General features: G+C 33.2%; 2 protein-coding genes across 5 annotated transcripts in view; one reads left to right on the forward strand and one right to left on the reverse strand.

Moving 5' to 3' along the window:
- The window catches only part of LOC136036884 (uncharacterized), a 104,719-nt gene that overhangs the window by 57,429 nt on the left and 32,960 nt on the right, over nt 1-14,330 (reverse strand). For 2 of the 4 annotated variants that reach the window (XR_010619806.1, XM_065719230.1), the window contains exon 1: nt 9,904-9,993. The exons of 1 other annotated variant lie outside the window; for it this stretch is intronic. The gene's annotated coding sequence lies outside the window, so the exon portion shown is untranslated. Of the gene's footprint in view, nt 1-9,903; nt 9,994-14,330 lie in introns of those variants that run through there. One more of the 4 variants, XR_010619807.1, reaches the window with a different exon arrangement.
- The window catches only part of LOC136036882 (protein obstructor-E-like), a 76,914-nt gene that overhangs the window by 42,730 nt on the left and 19,854 nt on the right, over nt 1-14,330 (forward strand). The gene's annotated exons all lie outside the window — the stretch shown is intronic.

The raw sequence follows: 14,330 nt of genomic DNA on the forward strand, positions 1-14,330 counted from the left end.
GTAGGCTATAAATAAGTCTATATTTTATTACTACGAAAACGGCTAGAAAATAAAATTTAAAATGGACTTTCCCAAAAAAATACCTAGACGACCGTCTGCGAGAAGAAAAGACGAAAAGCAAATTATTGAATGTGAATTTTAAAGACTTTAAAGTTATCCAATTCAATCGTGGAAGTTATCCAATTTAAGAGTGGAAGTTTGACTTCTAAGCGTAGAAAATAGTAAAGAGAAGATGAATCTCCCTCCAGATCCAGGGATAGTTGTACCTGTGACCATGCACCACAATGTGGTTGGTTATCAACAACATGGACAATTTATATTTGTGAGATCTCCCATTGCCAATCAAGGACAGCCTGTGATTTTCCAGAATATGCAAGTGAACCCACCTGCAAGTGTTTCTAGCTGCCAGGGACAAGGTCATTTTAGTCCAGTGTCAGGAGGAATAACAAATATCAGCCGTTTCCCAATTGTGACAAACTATTCAGTGCCTACTTCAAACAGATTTCAATCCCTTCAAGAATGGAATGAGGACTTTCCTCCTTTACCATCAAGTGAAAATAGTGAAGAAGAAATGAGAGCAGTGAACCCACTAGAAGCTGAAGGTGTCATCAGTGAGGCAAACACTGACAATCCTACAAAAACTGGAATGAAAAGAAGAGATGTTTCACCAGTGTCTGAGTACCTGAATCAATCTCAAAACAGAAATTTGAAGCGGAAGCTTAATGAAGTACAAAGTAGCATAAATCAGAATCCTACCATGTTGAACAAGAAAAGTGTTGAAATGCCATATAGTGATCTTTTATCCATTTCTGTGGAAGCTCAAGTAACTGAGGATAACCAAATGTTCCCAGATGATTTCACAATTACTAAGTTTTTGAGCTCTATTTTTGGAAAGGAAAAGTTTGAATTTGAAGTTAATAAGACAAAAGAAAGGCTTTTAATCCATACAGAAAAAGAGGAGATAGCTGCTAAACTGTGTACAATAAGTCAAATAGCAGAAACTAAAGTTAAGGTGAATAAACAGGAAAGCCTGACTCGAGGCATTGTGAAAGGTGTTCCTCTACATCTCTCAAATGAGGATATTCTAGCAAGTATAAGGTCAAACATTGAAGTTTTATCAGTTATCAGACAGAAAAGATTTAACAAAGAATTGAAAAAATTAGAGGACAGCCTTGCAGTTTTAGTTACGTTTAAATCAAATCTTCTTCCCTCTAGCATATGGTTCTGTGGAAGAAATAGGGAACTTCATACCTATAACAGAAAAGTGATCCAATGTTTTAAGTGCCAAAAATATGGTCATATCCAAAAGGACTGCCATGTCAACCAACCAATCTGCTTGCGATGTGCAGGGAAGCATTCATCGGCAGAATATCATCTTAAGAATAACCAAATCACTATCAACAAAGACATGTATAAATGTGCCAATTGTCTTGGAAATCATTCTTCAACTTCACCAGCCTGTCAAATTAGACTGAAAAATAAAGAGATTCTGAATGTGGCTGAAAAATATCAAGTAAGCTTTAAAAGAGCTCAAGTTATGTACAGAAGTTATGCCCAAGCAGTTCATAGTAGTGCAGTAAAACCTGAAAGAACCAATGTAAATAGAATATGGACAGACACCATAGAATCAGTGAAACGTCAAACTATAACAGACACAGTGAATAAAATCTTGATTGCATTGGCTCTATCCCCTGAAGTGCTTTCAATAGGCTCAGCTCCAATTGCAGAAAGAGTGGAGAAGATATGTGAATTTATGGATAAACTCAATTTGACAACAGTTGACACCAGTTTCATAAGGGATCAGTGTGCTAACAAATGACTTTAAATCTAAAAATAATATCATGGAATGTCAGATCACTTGTGAAAGTTAATAAGGACCTTCTTGTGCAGTTTTGTTTGGATAATAAAATAGATATCTTTTGTATCTACAGGACAGACATTAGAAGGTTTATGAGAGAACATCAAATAAAACTATGCAAAGAATTACTCGGAAGAGCATTAACTGAAGAACAATCGATTGAAAGTATAAATTTAGTTTGTGAATTTTTTAGATGGATTGATAGAAAAAGGACGTTGTAAACTTTTCGCAGCAAATTGTAAAAATGCAATTGTGGAAGTGCATGGACCCTAAGGTGTTAAAACACAGAGGGGGTCTTTCGGCGATTCACTTCACTTCACTAAATAAGTCTATAAAATAAGAATTATAAGCTGACAAATAGAATTCTAGCCACGCAAAAGTAAGGTTTAATTTTGTTTTTTTCGTATTTGGGCTATTTGGATAAATGTTGGGTTATATCCTGCAATTTGATTCACATAGGCCTTAAGACAGGAAGTCAAGAGTTTGAATATGCTTTTGAAAACTTATGAAGATACTTGGAAATCTTTGTTTCATCCTTTTGATGCCCTAGGCTTGACCTTAGCTTGGTAATTTGGCTTCAGAGATAAAACCTTGATGAAGCAAGACCCTAGTGGTTATAAAGCATTGTTAATCCAATTACTATTCTTACTAGATGCTTCAAGATGTGTTGCATCTTTGTCAGAACTCTTTACATTTCAGCCTTACCCTATAGGGCCATGGATAAATTTTCAGGTCAAACTCTAGTTTGGCTACCGTTTGCTATCTTAGAAATGGGTTAAGTCAGGAAAATAGAACTTCCAGTAATGAATCCAAAGAAAAAATACGTAAAATTCTAGTTTAGCTAATTTTCAATATCTTGGAAAGGAAATAGGTTACAAGAATGAAACTCAGTAATTAATCCAGGGTCAAAAACACTCTAGGAAGGTACTGCCAGGCTTCTATGTCAACCCTTTTCTGATTTCTAAGTCTTAGATAATTGCTTACTCAAAAGGTCTATACCTATACTGTTGAAATTTTGACAAAACAAGATTTACCTTAACTTTTAATTATCAGTTTCTTTTACTCTGGCTTTAGCTCTTAAATTGCAATTCCTTTTATTTGAGTAGCATTTTAAGCCATATCAATATTTTTTTTTCAAAATTTAGGAAATGTCTTTGCATATCTTTAAAACCTTATAAAGTGGATTGAGGAAAGCTGTGAAACAGTTTCTTTGTACTCCATGTAAGCAGACCTTCCCAGAACATACTTTAGCCTTTAGACCCATCCCTGAAAGTTTTTTTTCAATCTCACCCCCTGGTGCTCTTTTACACATTGTATAAATTGTGAAGAAATGCCTGCCCCCTTGCTAAAAGTCTTAGAAGTATCTTATATCAAAATACACCTGATACAGTTTAATTTTTTAGAGATGACACAGAATAGCATTAAAGCTGAGTATTTGCTTTGCAAGAAATGTGTCCCTTCTGTTGTAAAGCATTTTGGATAGACACTAATCTAACCATGGACGTATTGCTGTTGCAAATGGTTTGGAAAACAAATAGCAAATGTAAATTTGCTTTTTTATCATTATCTAAGACTAGAATATCACAAAGCTATGCAATCACATTGCTTGTTGTATCTTAAGTAAATACAATCCCTGATGGAGTTTTGTTGATACCTGTCTTAAAATTAATTTGTCTAAATAAAATATATTGTTTATGGGACAGTAGAGAAAATGGCAACAACCATGAATTGAGTTTTTTTCAATATTTCTTTTTTCAAATAATAGTTCTCTGGTCACATTTGTGTTCCTTGCTAAGTTGTTGGCACTCTGGTTTGGGAATCCTTTGTCCAAGGGGTACAGGTTTAATTCCTGGCATTGCTAGTGTATTTGGTTTTTACCAGCTAAGTATTCACCATGCTAGTTTGCATCTTAAGTAAAGCAATCCCTGCTGGAGCTTTGTTGACACCTGCCTTACAATAACTTGTTACAAGTAAAATACAATGTGTATTGAAGATTAGTGAAAATGGCCGTAAATCCATCTTGGTTTTTTTTTCAATATTTTTTTTTTTAATAGTTGTTCTACTCTGGTTGTAATAATGTTCTTGGCTAAGTGGAAAGCACTCTTAGTAAGAAATCCTTTGTCCATGGGGTACAGGTTTGATTCCTAGTATTGCCTGTTTATTTGTTTTAAATGGGGGTCAGTGATGTTAGACAGATCTAAACCAGCTCTAAATAGGCAAATGGAGAAATATGCAAAAGGTAAGCAGGGAGGGTGTACAAAAGCACAAGATTTCTGGCCCCCAGCCCTTAATTGCAATTCTTGGCCAAAGGGTCACAAAGTGGAAATTAGCACTGCCAGTTTAGACCTTGATGTGTCAGTGCTGCCATACTTACTTACTTGCATATTGGTGTTGAGTTTGCCCACATTTTATCTTCATTACTATCTAAAATCATTTAGACATTCAGCAAACTGTCTCAAAGCACAATTAGTATTGAATAGTTTTTGGGCCTTACTGACTTTCCCTTTATAGCAAAGGTTTATTGTTGTGTATAATGTAGATATTTTAAAGTAATCAATCATTAAGAAGTCCCTTTTAGTTTTATCAAGTTTTTGAGTAATAAACCTTTTTAATTACCTTAAAATATTTATTCAGGTCCTTTACTATTGGCTGCCCTTTATATTACAATAATGATTGAACCTGGGAGGGTGTAAAGAGGGAGGCTTTAAATAGATTAGGTTGGAGGAGGAGCGTGCGTAGCTGTGTTGGCCTCAGGCGGTTTGGTGCTGCAGTGAGTTATTATTAGTAGTAGTAGTAAATATTGTGGTAACTAAAAATTTGGATAATCCAACCTATTTTACCATATTAAGGTTGTTTACAAAGGTGTATGAAATATTTAAGTACTGACTTAGCTACAGAAAACTTCTAGATATAATAAAATGTAAGCAAGATGGCTCTTACTTTGACCATATCTATGGAAGCACTAATGAGAGAGTGGGTCATTTGATGCATTTGTAGGATTGAGTGAGATGAGAAATGAAGTGTAGGTTTGATGAGAGATGGCTGGTGAATGTGATGAGGGATGAATGTTTTGCAAGATTTTAAAATTTTGGACAATTTCTCATGTTGACAGTAGAGTGCAGAAGTAAAATTTTGTAATTTTTTTTTTCTTTGTTTCTGTTATGTTAGACAATGTTGAATATTCTAAAGTGAAGTTTCTTTTTTGTTTGGAATTGTGATGGCCCTAGGGCTTTAGTGCAATACAAATTACTAATGTTTATTCACTTTCTTTAAACAAACACAAGGTCTATGTCTCCTAGCTTTAACAAAGTCAAATGTAATTTTAAGACCAGGGATTTCAAAGTAGGTCAAATGAACTTCTGGTAAAAATGAGCAATTTATGAAACATCTAGATTAAAAAAAAAGTCTTTTAGACAACAAAGAAGACAATTGAATAAAGAAAAGTACCTTATATCATAATTGTTGTGCACCCTTAAGATAGAAATGAACAAAGCTTCAATTAAGATTCTGTTTTGTTTAAACAGACAGAAGGGACAAACCTCCAAGCTATGACAAATAGAATCTCACTTTGTGGCTCCTATCTTTTCAAAGGGGACTTTCTTTGGATTTTTTCTATCCAACTAAAACTGAAAAGGACAGCATGATATACAAGTGACCTTCCAATTACCCTACATAGCAAGAAAAAAACATTAAGTTAGGCTATGCTTTATCTCAATCCCCCTCCCAATGTGCAGAAATATGGCTCAAATTTCATATTTTCAATGCATTTAACCTCCTGTCACCTGTTTTTCAAGTTATTGTTTGTCACATTTGTTTAATTTACAGCTACATGGGATGAAGTTAGAGAGACAGATTGACAAAACGAATGGAAAATAGGAAATTTCAGCAATACATTTTTATATTGGGAGGATTGAGGGGTAAAGTAGAGCAAAGTTGAATATAAAATGTGTTACCAGCTATTATTCTAAAAATTATGAAGCATGAATTTTTTTTTTCATTATGTTTCTTTCTCTTCAGGTCCTTCTCTAGGGCTTTACCAAATCAAACATTATATGCCCAGAAAAATTAGCAACAAGGTATAGTCTATATACAAAGGCTTATGTTATTTAACTATGAATATGGAATTTATATGGCAATCAGGAACTGGATACAGGCTAAAGCAAGTAAAAAAGAAAGAAAAAACTTCCCTAGTTAGCTCAGGAGACTTTTAATAGATTACTCTTCAGATAATTGCCTATGATACATAATTTAAATATTTACCCCTGTACAGTAGGGCGTTAAAACAATCTATCACAATGTAAGATACAGTATATTTAGATATGATGCTGATTTACAAATTCCAGGATTCTTTGTTGTAGTTTTCATAATTTTGTTGATAAAGTTTTATATATTCATCATATTTTATTTTATGTCATTAACATTAGCCAAACTAAACTTCTCAATAGAACTTGAATGTGGTGGCTATAATGCACAAGTACTGCAAAAATCTTACAACACATTATGTGTTATGGTAACTGTTCAGTGAGAAAAAAACTATTTTCCTAGTTTAGCTTAATTTGTTATATTTTGTGCTTATCAGAAATATTTTGTTAATTTTAGGCAGCTGTCCCCCCTCAAAAAATTCTTAAACATTTGCTGGTTTATACTTAACTAGTATTCTACTGAAAACAAAAATTAATATATATTTTGTATTGAAGAAATATAAAGTCCTTTGATTTTTTTTTTATTAAGATTAAGCAGTTTGCTATTTTCTTTTGTTAGGCTAAGCCTGTAATAGTGCTTTATTGTGAAGAGTCAAAATTTGTAGGGATTGCAAAGGCTAGCCTGAACAATATGTTATTACAAATTATTAGGTTAAACTTCTGTTTGGTAAAATTCTAGTTTAGATAAATTTGTATTATCTTGAAAAAGGTTTAGGTTAGGAAAATGAAACTTTTAGGGATGGGTCTAGAGACTAAACTATATCATGGGAAAGTATTTTGGAGCATCTAACTCTACTCTTTCTCTCTCTTAAAAATGTTTGCCTTAAATTACCTTAAATCACATTGTCTAATGAAATAAGGATTAAATCCTGTAGAATTGCTGGTTAGTGATGATGACAGTTGGAAATCTTAATATTTGGTCCACACCCTTAAAAATGCTTGTGTTATAAAAGTGAAACCCTTGCAAAATAAATCTTCTACTTAAATGACAAGAAAAAAGCGTTTTTAGTGTCATAACTTTGCTCAATTTCAATTCATGAAGTTTCCAAGATTTGGAAACTTTCAGGATATACATTTCCCTATATTTAAATACAAAACACTGATATGGCTTAAAATTCTACTCAAATAACAAGAATTGCATTTTCAGAGCTAAAACCAGAGAAACAGAAACTGCTTGCTGAAAATTAAGGTAAGATGTTGTTTTACCAAAATTTTAATAGTTACAGACCAGTCCAGTATGCAAAATTCCCAGATTTAAAAACAGAAAAGGGTTATCACATAAGCTTAGCAATAGCTTCTCAGAGTATGTTTTTAGCTATGGATTAATCACTGAAAGTTTCATTCACCTAACATAACCCGAAACAAAGATAGCAAAAAGTAGCTAAACTGGAATTTGACTGGAAATTTAATCTATAGCCTGGTAGGCTAGTAGAATTCCAAATCAAAACAAAAAGAAGTCAAACTAGAATTTTATCCTCTGTTTAGGGTAGCTCAACAAAGCTAAAGTCTTATCATTTTGGACTTTTTTATAGATAATTTTGCTTTTACAGTATGAATACAACATTTTCCAATATATTACCTGAACAATTTAACCAAAGATTCCACTAATTCAGACCCTTCCTATCTCTTCAAATATACCAGAGAGTATGCTAGATCATTTTTCAATTCTCTCTGACCTCAAACTAATGTGAAATATGTCAAATCCGGAGGAAATTAAGCCAGTGCTAAATCATTTAATTATAATAGAATGACACTCTTAAGATCTGAGATCTTAAGATCTCCTTCTAGAGGGCCCTGACCTTTGATGACCTTCAAAATATGTGTGTTATAAAAGTGAAACCTTGCAAAATAGATCTTCTGCTTAATTGAAATACCACAAAATTGTTTTCAGCTTCATAACTTTGCTCAGTTCCATTTTATAAGGTTTTAAAGATATGCAAATACATTTCCTGAATTTTGAAAAAAAAAAATTGATATGGCCCAAAATTATACTCAAATAACAGGAATTGCATTTTCAGAACGAAAGGCAGAGAAAAGGCAACTAATAATTGAAAATTAAGGTAAAATGTTGTTTTGTCAAAATTTCAACAGGTTCATGTAGGCAAATTTCAGGGCCCTCTAGAGGGAGAAGGAGTGGAGGTGGGTACTTTAAAATACCTTCCCGGGACATACTTTAGCCTGTAGACCCATCCCTGAAAGATTCATTTTCCTAACCTAAACCCTTTCTGAGATAAGAAGAAGTCAGTTAACTAGAATTTTACCATATATATATATATATATATATATAGATTAGGGGGGAGCAGTTGAAGTTCTCTGATACAAACAAATGATAGGTCTATATTAGGATTCAGGATGAAATTAATTCTAAATGTAGGTCTATGTCTAGGCTATTTCATAGCTGTCCCATTAGTGATTTAATCATAAAATTTTAGCTCAGAACTCTACTCAAATAACAGGGATTGCATTTTCAGAACTGAAGGCAGAGAAAAAGCAACTGGTAACTGAAAATTAAGGTAAAATGTTTTATAGTCAAAATTTCAATAGGTATAGACCTGTCATGTAGGCAAATTTCAGGGCCCTCTAGAGGGAGAAGGAGTGGAGGTGGGTACTTTAAAATATCTTCCTGGGATATGCTTTAGCCTGTAGACTCATCCCAGAATGTTTCATTTTCCTAACCTAATCTAACCCCTTTTCAAGATAGCAAAAAGTCATCAAACAACTAGAATTTTACCATATATATATATATATATATATATATATATATATATATATATATATATATATATATATATATATATATATATATATATATATATATATCATGAAAAGAGAAATCACCAACGCAACAGCACAAATACATAAAAAAACAATAATATATATATATATATATATATATATATATATATATATATATATATATATATATATATATACATATAAATATATATATATAGATTAGGGGGGAGCAGTTTAAGTTCTCTGATACAAACAAATGATAGGTCTATATTAGGATTCAGGATGAAATTAATTCTAAATGTAGGTCTAAGTCTAGGCTATTTCTTAGCTGTCCGATTAGTGATTTAATCATAAAATTTTAAATAGATTAAACTATTAGAAAAGCTACTTTTTGTTATCTTAGAGAGAGATTAGGAAAAGTAATGAGTAGAGGGAAAAAATACATCTAAAATTGAGATTGTTTAAATTGAAAATTTAGGGTAAAATAAGAAACAATGGTGATAGGAAATGTGCATTCCCAAGCTCTATTCCTAATAACACACCTTTCTAACTGATAAGAAACCTTTGTTCTGTGCATCAGAGCCTAGCCTACTAGCCTTTGAAAGCTAGGCCTAGCTCTCCAGAAAACCTTAATATTTTATAAGCACAGACAAGATTATGCTACTTACAAACTCCTAAATCTGAAGTAATCTCCAATATAACTGTATTAGTATGCTCTCTGCATATGATTTTATAAGTCTTGTCAGTATGCCTATATTCCATCTGAAATTTCTGAACTGAACTTACAAACTCAATAGACAGTTCAATTGGTAAGAAACAATGGTAGTAGGAAATGTGCTTTCCCAAGCTCTATTCCTAATAACACACCTTTCTAACTGATAAAAAACCTTTGTTCTGTGCCTCAGAGCCTAGCCTACTAGCCTTTGAAAGCTAGGCCTAGCTCTCTAGAACACCTTAATATTTTATAAGCACAGACAAGATATGCTACTTACATCCTAAATCTGAAGTAATCTCCAATATAACTGTATTACTATGCTCTCTGCATATAATTTTATAAGTCTTGTCAGTATGCCTATATTCCATCTGAAATTTCTGAACTGAACTTACAAACTCAATAGACAGTTCAATTGCAAATAGAACTTGAATACCACCCTCTTCCCAAGGGACTTGATAGGCTTCCTTAGAGTTGCGTTCGAATCACATTCCAAGTTGACTGAAACCAGCATTCTGACGTTTTATTTGTGATTCCGAGTTAACTTTTAGCGTTCGATTTGTAAAAGTTGACTGAAAGTTAATGAAAAGTTGACTTTTAACAACTTTTACATTTTGTACGTTCGTCTCAAGTTAACTCGGAAAGAGGGCAAAAGTTTCAATTATAGATAATCATGGAGTATGTGTTCAGATGGATCCAGGATGAAGGCACCTCTTTTGTGTACCAGTATGGTGAGTTATTGAGCCAGATTTTTGTTGTTGGGTAGGTTGCACTAAAATAGACTTAAAAACTATGTTATTACCCTAGTTAAAACTGGCTTTTTTCTTGTGTGGGTGGGTGGGTTATTTTCTTTTACTGGGTGGGGGGATAGGTAGATAATAAAATGGTTAAGAAAAGACTTATAAAGTTATTGCAATATTAGTTAAAGTTACTGCAAAGCTACTTGAGCAATTATTTCAGAGCTGGGTATCCTAATACAATTTGTTTGGCCAGAAGTTTAATTGTTAGATTGCAAATTGTGATTTTCATTTGTCTTCTTTTAGTCATTCCATTCAAGATGCCTTGGATATTTTTTTTTTTATTGTGATGGATTGTCTTAATGCTCTGAAAAGGTAAAATATTTCAATTGCATAGGATAGGTATTTTCCAGTAGGCTAATCAATTTAAAGTCCTAAATTAGCAAGGGAAGCGTTTAGTTCACTAAAAAATCACTTATATACAGTGATTTTTTAAAATCACTGTATAATTGGAGTTCTTTGAACTCCAATTATACAGCCCTGTTTTTGGCCCCCTTTAGCCTGTATCCAGTTCCTGATTGCCATCTAGTCCAAATTGCATTTTTTCTGTTACTCATTTCTTGTCAATATTGCTAAGGGGTCATACTTAAGCACTAGAGAAGTATGCAGCTCTGCTTTACTTTAGCACCAACCCTCCTAATATGGAAATCTAAGGCTGAAATTGCATATTTCCTATTGATTCTGCCAATGTATACCTCAACCATAGTACCTGATAATTGAAGCAACTGTGGCAAAACAAGAACTGGAAAAATAAGTAGGCTAAAAGGTGGCAAAATACATTTAAAATATAATTTGGGCTATATATTAGCAAATTAGGCAGGTCAGGAGTAAATTTTTTGTTTTTTTCATATTTTGACTTAAAAATAAAGTGAATATACTACTTGATGCCTTTTTGTATGTTCTTTACAGATATAATTGATATAATTGCTTATGTATATATATATAATATAATAATATAAGATATATAATTGATATAATATATAGATATAATTGCTTATGGGTGTGTTCCAGCTGATGGTTTTTCAGTAACTGCAGCGACTGCATGGTAACTGCCCATTTTTAACTGCAGTAGAGCCAGTGGGAACGGCACAGTAACCTGACTAGCAGTAGCATCATTTTCAAATTAAGTACACATGTTCAAATTTAAGGGATAGTTTAATGCTGATTAGTATATTTTTTTTTAATTCCTGCTGTTTCAGAGCATTTAGAGAGGTTCTAAGCCAACCATGGGCATTTGGCTGTCACAAATGATTTTGCTCAAATGAGTTGGTGAAAAATAAATAGAAAATATAAATTTTCTCTTTTTTTATTATTTCAAGACTAGAATATCACAAAGCTGAGCATTCACATAGCTTGATTGTATTTTAAGCAAATACAATCCCTGATGGAGTTTTGTTGATACCTGTCTTAAATTGATTTGTCTAAATAAAATGGGCCTATAGCATTTATAGGACAGTAGTGGGGCAACTATAGCAATTTTTTTTCAATTTTCTATTTTTTTTCAAATAATTATTGTTCTCTAGTCAAATTTGTGTTCCTTGCTAAGTGGTAGGCGCTTTGGGTTGGAACGCTTTGTCCAAGGTGTATAGGTTTAATTCCTGGCATTGCCAGTTTATTTGGTTTTGGATAGGGGTTGGTGATATGACTAACCTCAGCTAGAATTGGCCAAACTTTAAATGAGTACAGATGGAAATCTAGGGACAGTAAGGAGGAAGGGCATGCAAGAGCATAGGCTGGCTGGTCCTTAGCTTCCTATTGCACTACCTGGCTAAAGGACCACCAGGTCCTTTACTGGCCTACTGACTTAGCCATAGAAACTTTCTTTCAAACCCATTAAATATAAGTAGAAATGAAGAATACCAGTGTGATGGTCCTTCCATTTCCCTGAAATGTGGATGTATGGACAATTTTGTGGGTCATGAGAGATAGCTTGTGAATGTAATGGGGGTGAATGTTCTGCAAGATTTAAAAATTTATGACAGTTGCTCAGGTTGGCAACTGAACACAGAAGTATAATTTTGTTATTTTTTTGTGACTTTTATGCTTATTTAATGTCAAGTATTTTAAAGTTAATCTCCTTTATTTTGTTTTTAATTGCCATGGCCTTAGGGCTTAAATACAATAAAACCTACTTATATCCATTGATTTTCTTTAAATAGATAGGAGTTCTGTGTGTCCTAGCTTCAGTAAATTTAAATGTAATTGTGAGACCAGGGATTACAAAGTAGGTGAAAACTTGCAAATGGACCTCTGGTATCAATAAAAATTTGTAAGAAATGGATATCAATTTAAAGATTAAAAAAAAAAAACTGTTAGAAAACAAAGAAGACTAATGAATAAACAAAAGTATCCCTTTACAACCATTTAATGAATTGTCACAAATATTGGTCACCCTTAAGATTGAAATGAACAAAGCTTCAATTATGAATCCATTTTCCTTTAAACAGACTGAAGGGGCAAACCTCCAAGCTTTGACAAATTCAATCTCACTTTTGGGCAATCTCACCTTTCCTTTTCAAAGGAAACTTTCTTTGGATGTTTCCAATCCAACTAAAAACAACAGGGACAGCATCAGGTACAAGTGATCTTCTACTTAGCCTACATACCAAAGGGAAAAGCATGCATCTCTATACTATAATTTACCTCCAACCTGCCTAATGTGCAAATATATAGCCAAAATTATGTAGTTCCAATGTATTCTGTCACCTGTTACCTTTCCTGCCATTCTTGCTTTGTTGCAATTGCTTCAATTAACAGGGAGTTAAAGGTTGAGGGATAGATTGGCAGAATCAACAGGTAACATGTAACTTCAGCTATATATTTCTATATTAGGAGGGTTGGGGGTAAAGTAGAGCAGGACTGCATGTAAAATTATGTAAGCTATAATTATTGTGCAATTATAAAAATCGGTTTTCTTAACATATTTTTCTCTAGGCCTACAGGTCCTTTCTTTGGTTTATGCCACATCAAACATTGTATTCCCAGAGAAAAATAAGTAGCAACAAGCTATATATATACAAGCACATATTATTTATCAATGAGGACTCTAGTGCTTATCTGTGACCCCTCAGTAATATTGACAAGAAATGAGCAACAGACAAAATGAAATTTAAATGGCTATCAAAAACTGGATACAGGCTTAAGGGGGGTAAAAAAAAACAGGGCTGTATAATTGAAGTTCAAAAATAGGTGGTGAGTTTTTAGTGGAATAAATACTTCCCTAGCAAATTTCAACTATAGGTCATGAAAGGAGATTAATGTGAAGCTTGATCATTTTTAAACAATAATATGCACATAAAGAAAGAGAGTATAGCCTAGAGGGTTGTATACTCAACCATGCAGCTTGCCAAGACAATTTTAAGCTCCCATTATAAACTATGCACTCATAGCAGCAAATAGCAGCTACATCAGGCTAAAGGACCAATTACTACAACTTATCTTGAGGTTTTTGTGCAAGTCAACATGGGATTTGTGTTTTATTTTGGTGAGAATAGAAAAAGCATAAAAGGCATTTCTGACTTAAATTCCATACTTTACTCATTGTCAGACCTTTTGCCACTGTTGAAGAAGCAGTAAGCAAATTCAAGTGTTTTGGCTCCCTAGGTAGGCTAGTTTGCTTTATACAGGCATTTTAACTAATATCTTACCTCATAATGGCAATTTTAAAAAGCATTTTTTTTTGCTCCGGAATAATTAGAGCATATCTAAAATTTGAAGGATGTTTTTTACCAGACAGATAAAAGGTAAAATTCTAGTTGAGTTACTTCTTGCTATCTCAGAAAGAAGTTAGGTTAGGAAAATGAAACTTTCAGGGATGGGTCTATAGGCCAAAGTATATCCTGGGAAGGTATTTTAAAGTACCCACCTCCACTTCTTCTCCCTCTAGAGAGCCCTAAAATTTGACTCCATGACAGGTCTGTACCTATTGAAATTTTGACAAAACAACATTTTACCTTAATTTTCAGGTACCATTTGCTTTTTCTCTGCCTTTAGTTCTGAAAATTCAAGTTCTTTTATTTGAGTAG

Source organism: Artemia franciscana, chromosome 16, assembly GCF_032884065.1.
Source record: "Artemia franciscana chromosome 16, ASM3288406v1, whole genome shotgun sequence".
NCBI classification, from domain to species: Eukaryota; Metazoa; Arthropoda; class Branchiopoda; order Anostraca; family Artemiidae; genus Artemia; species Artemia franciscana.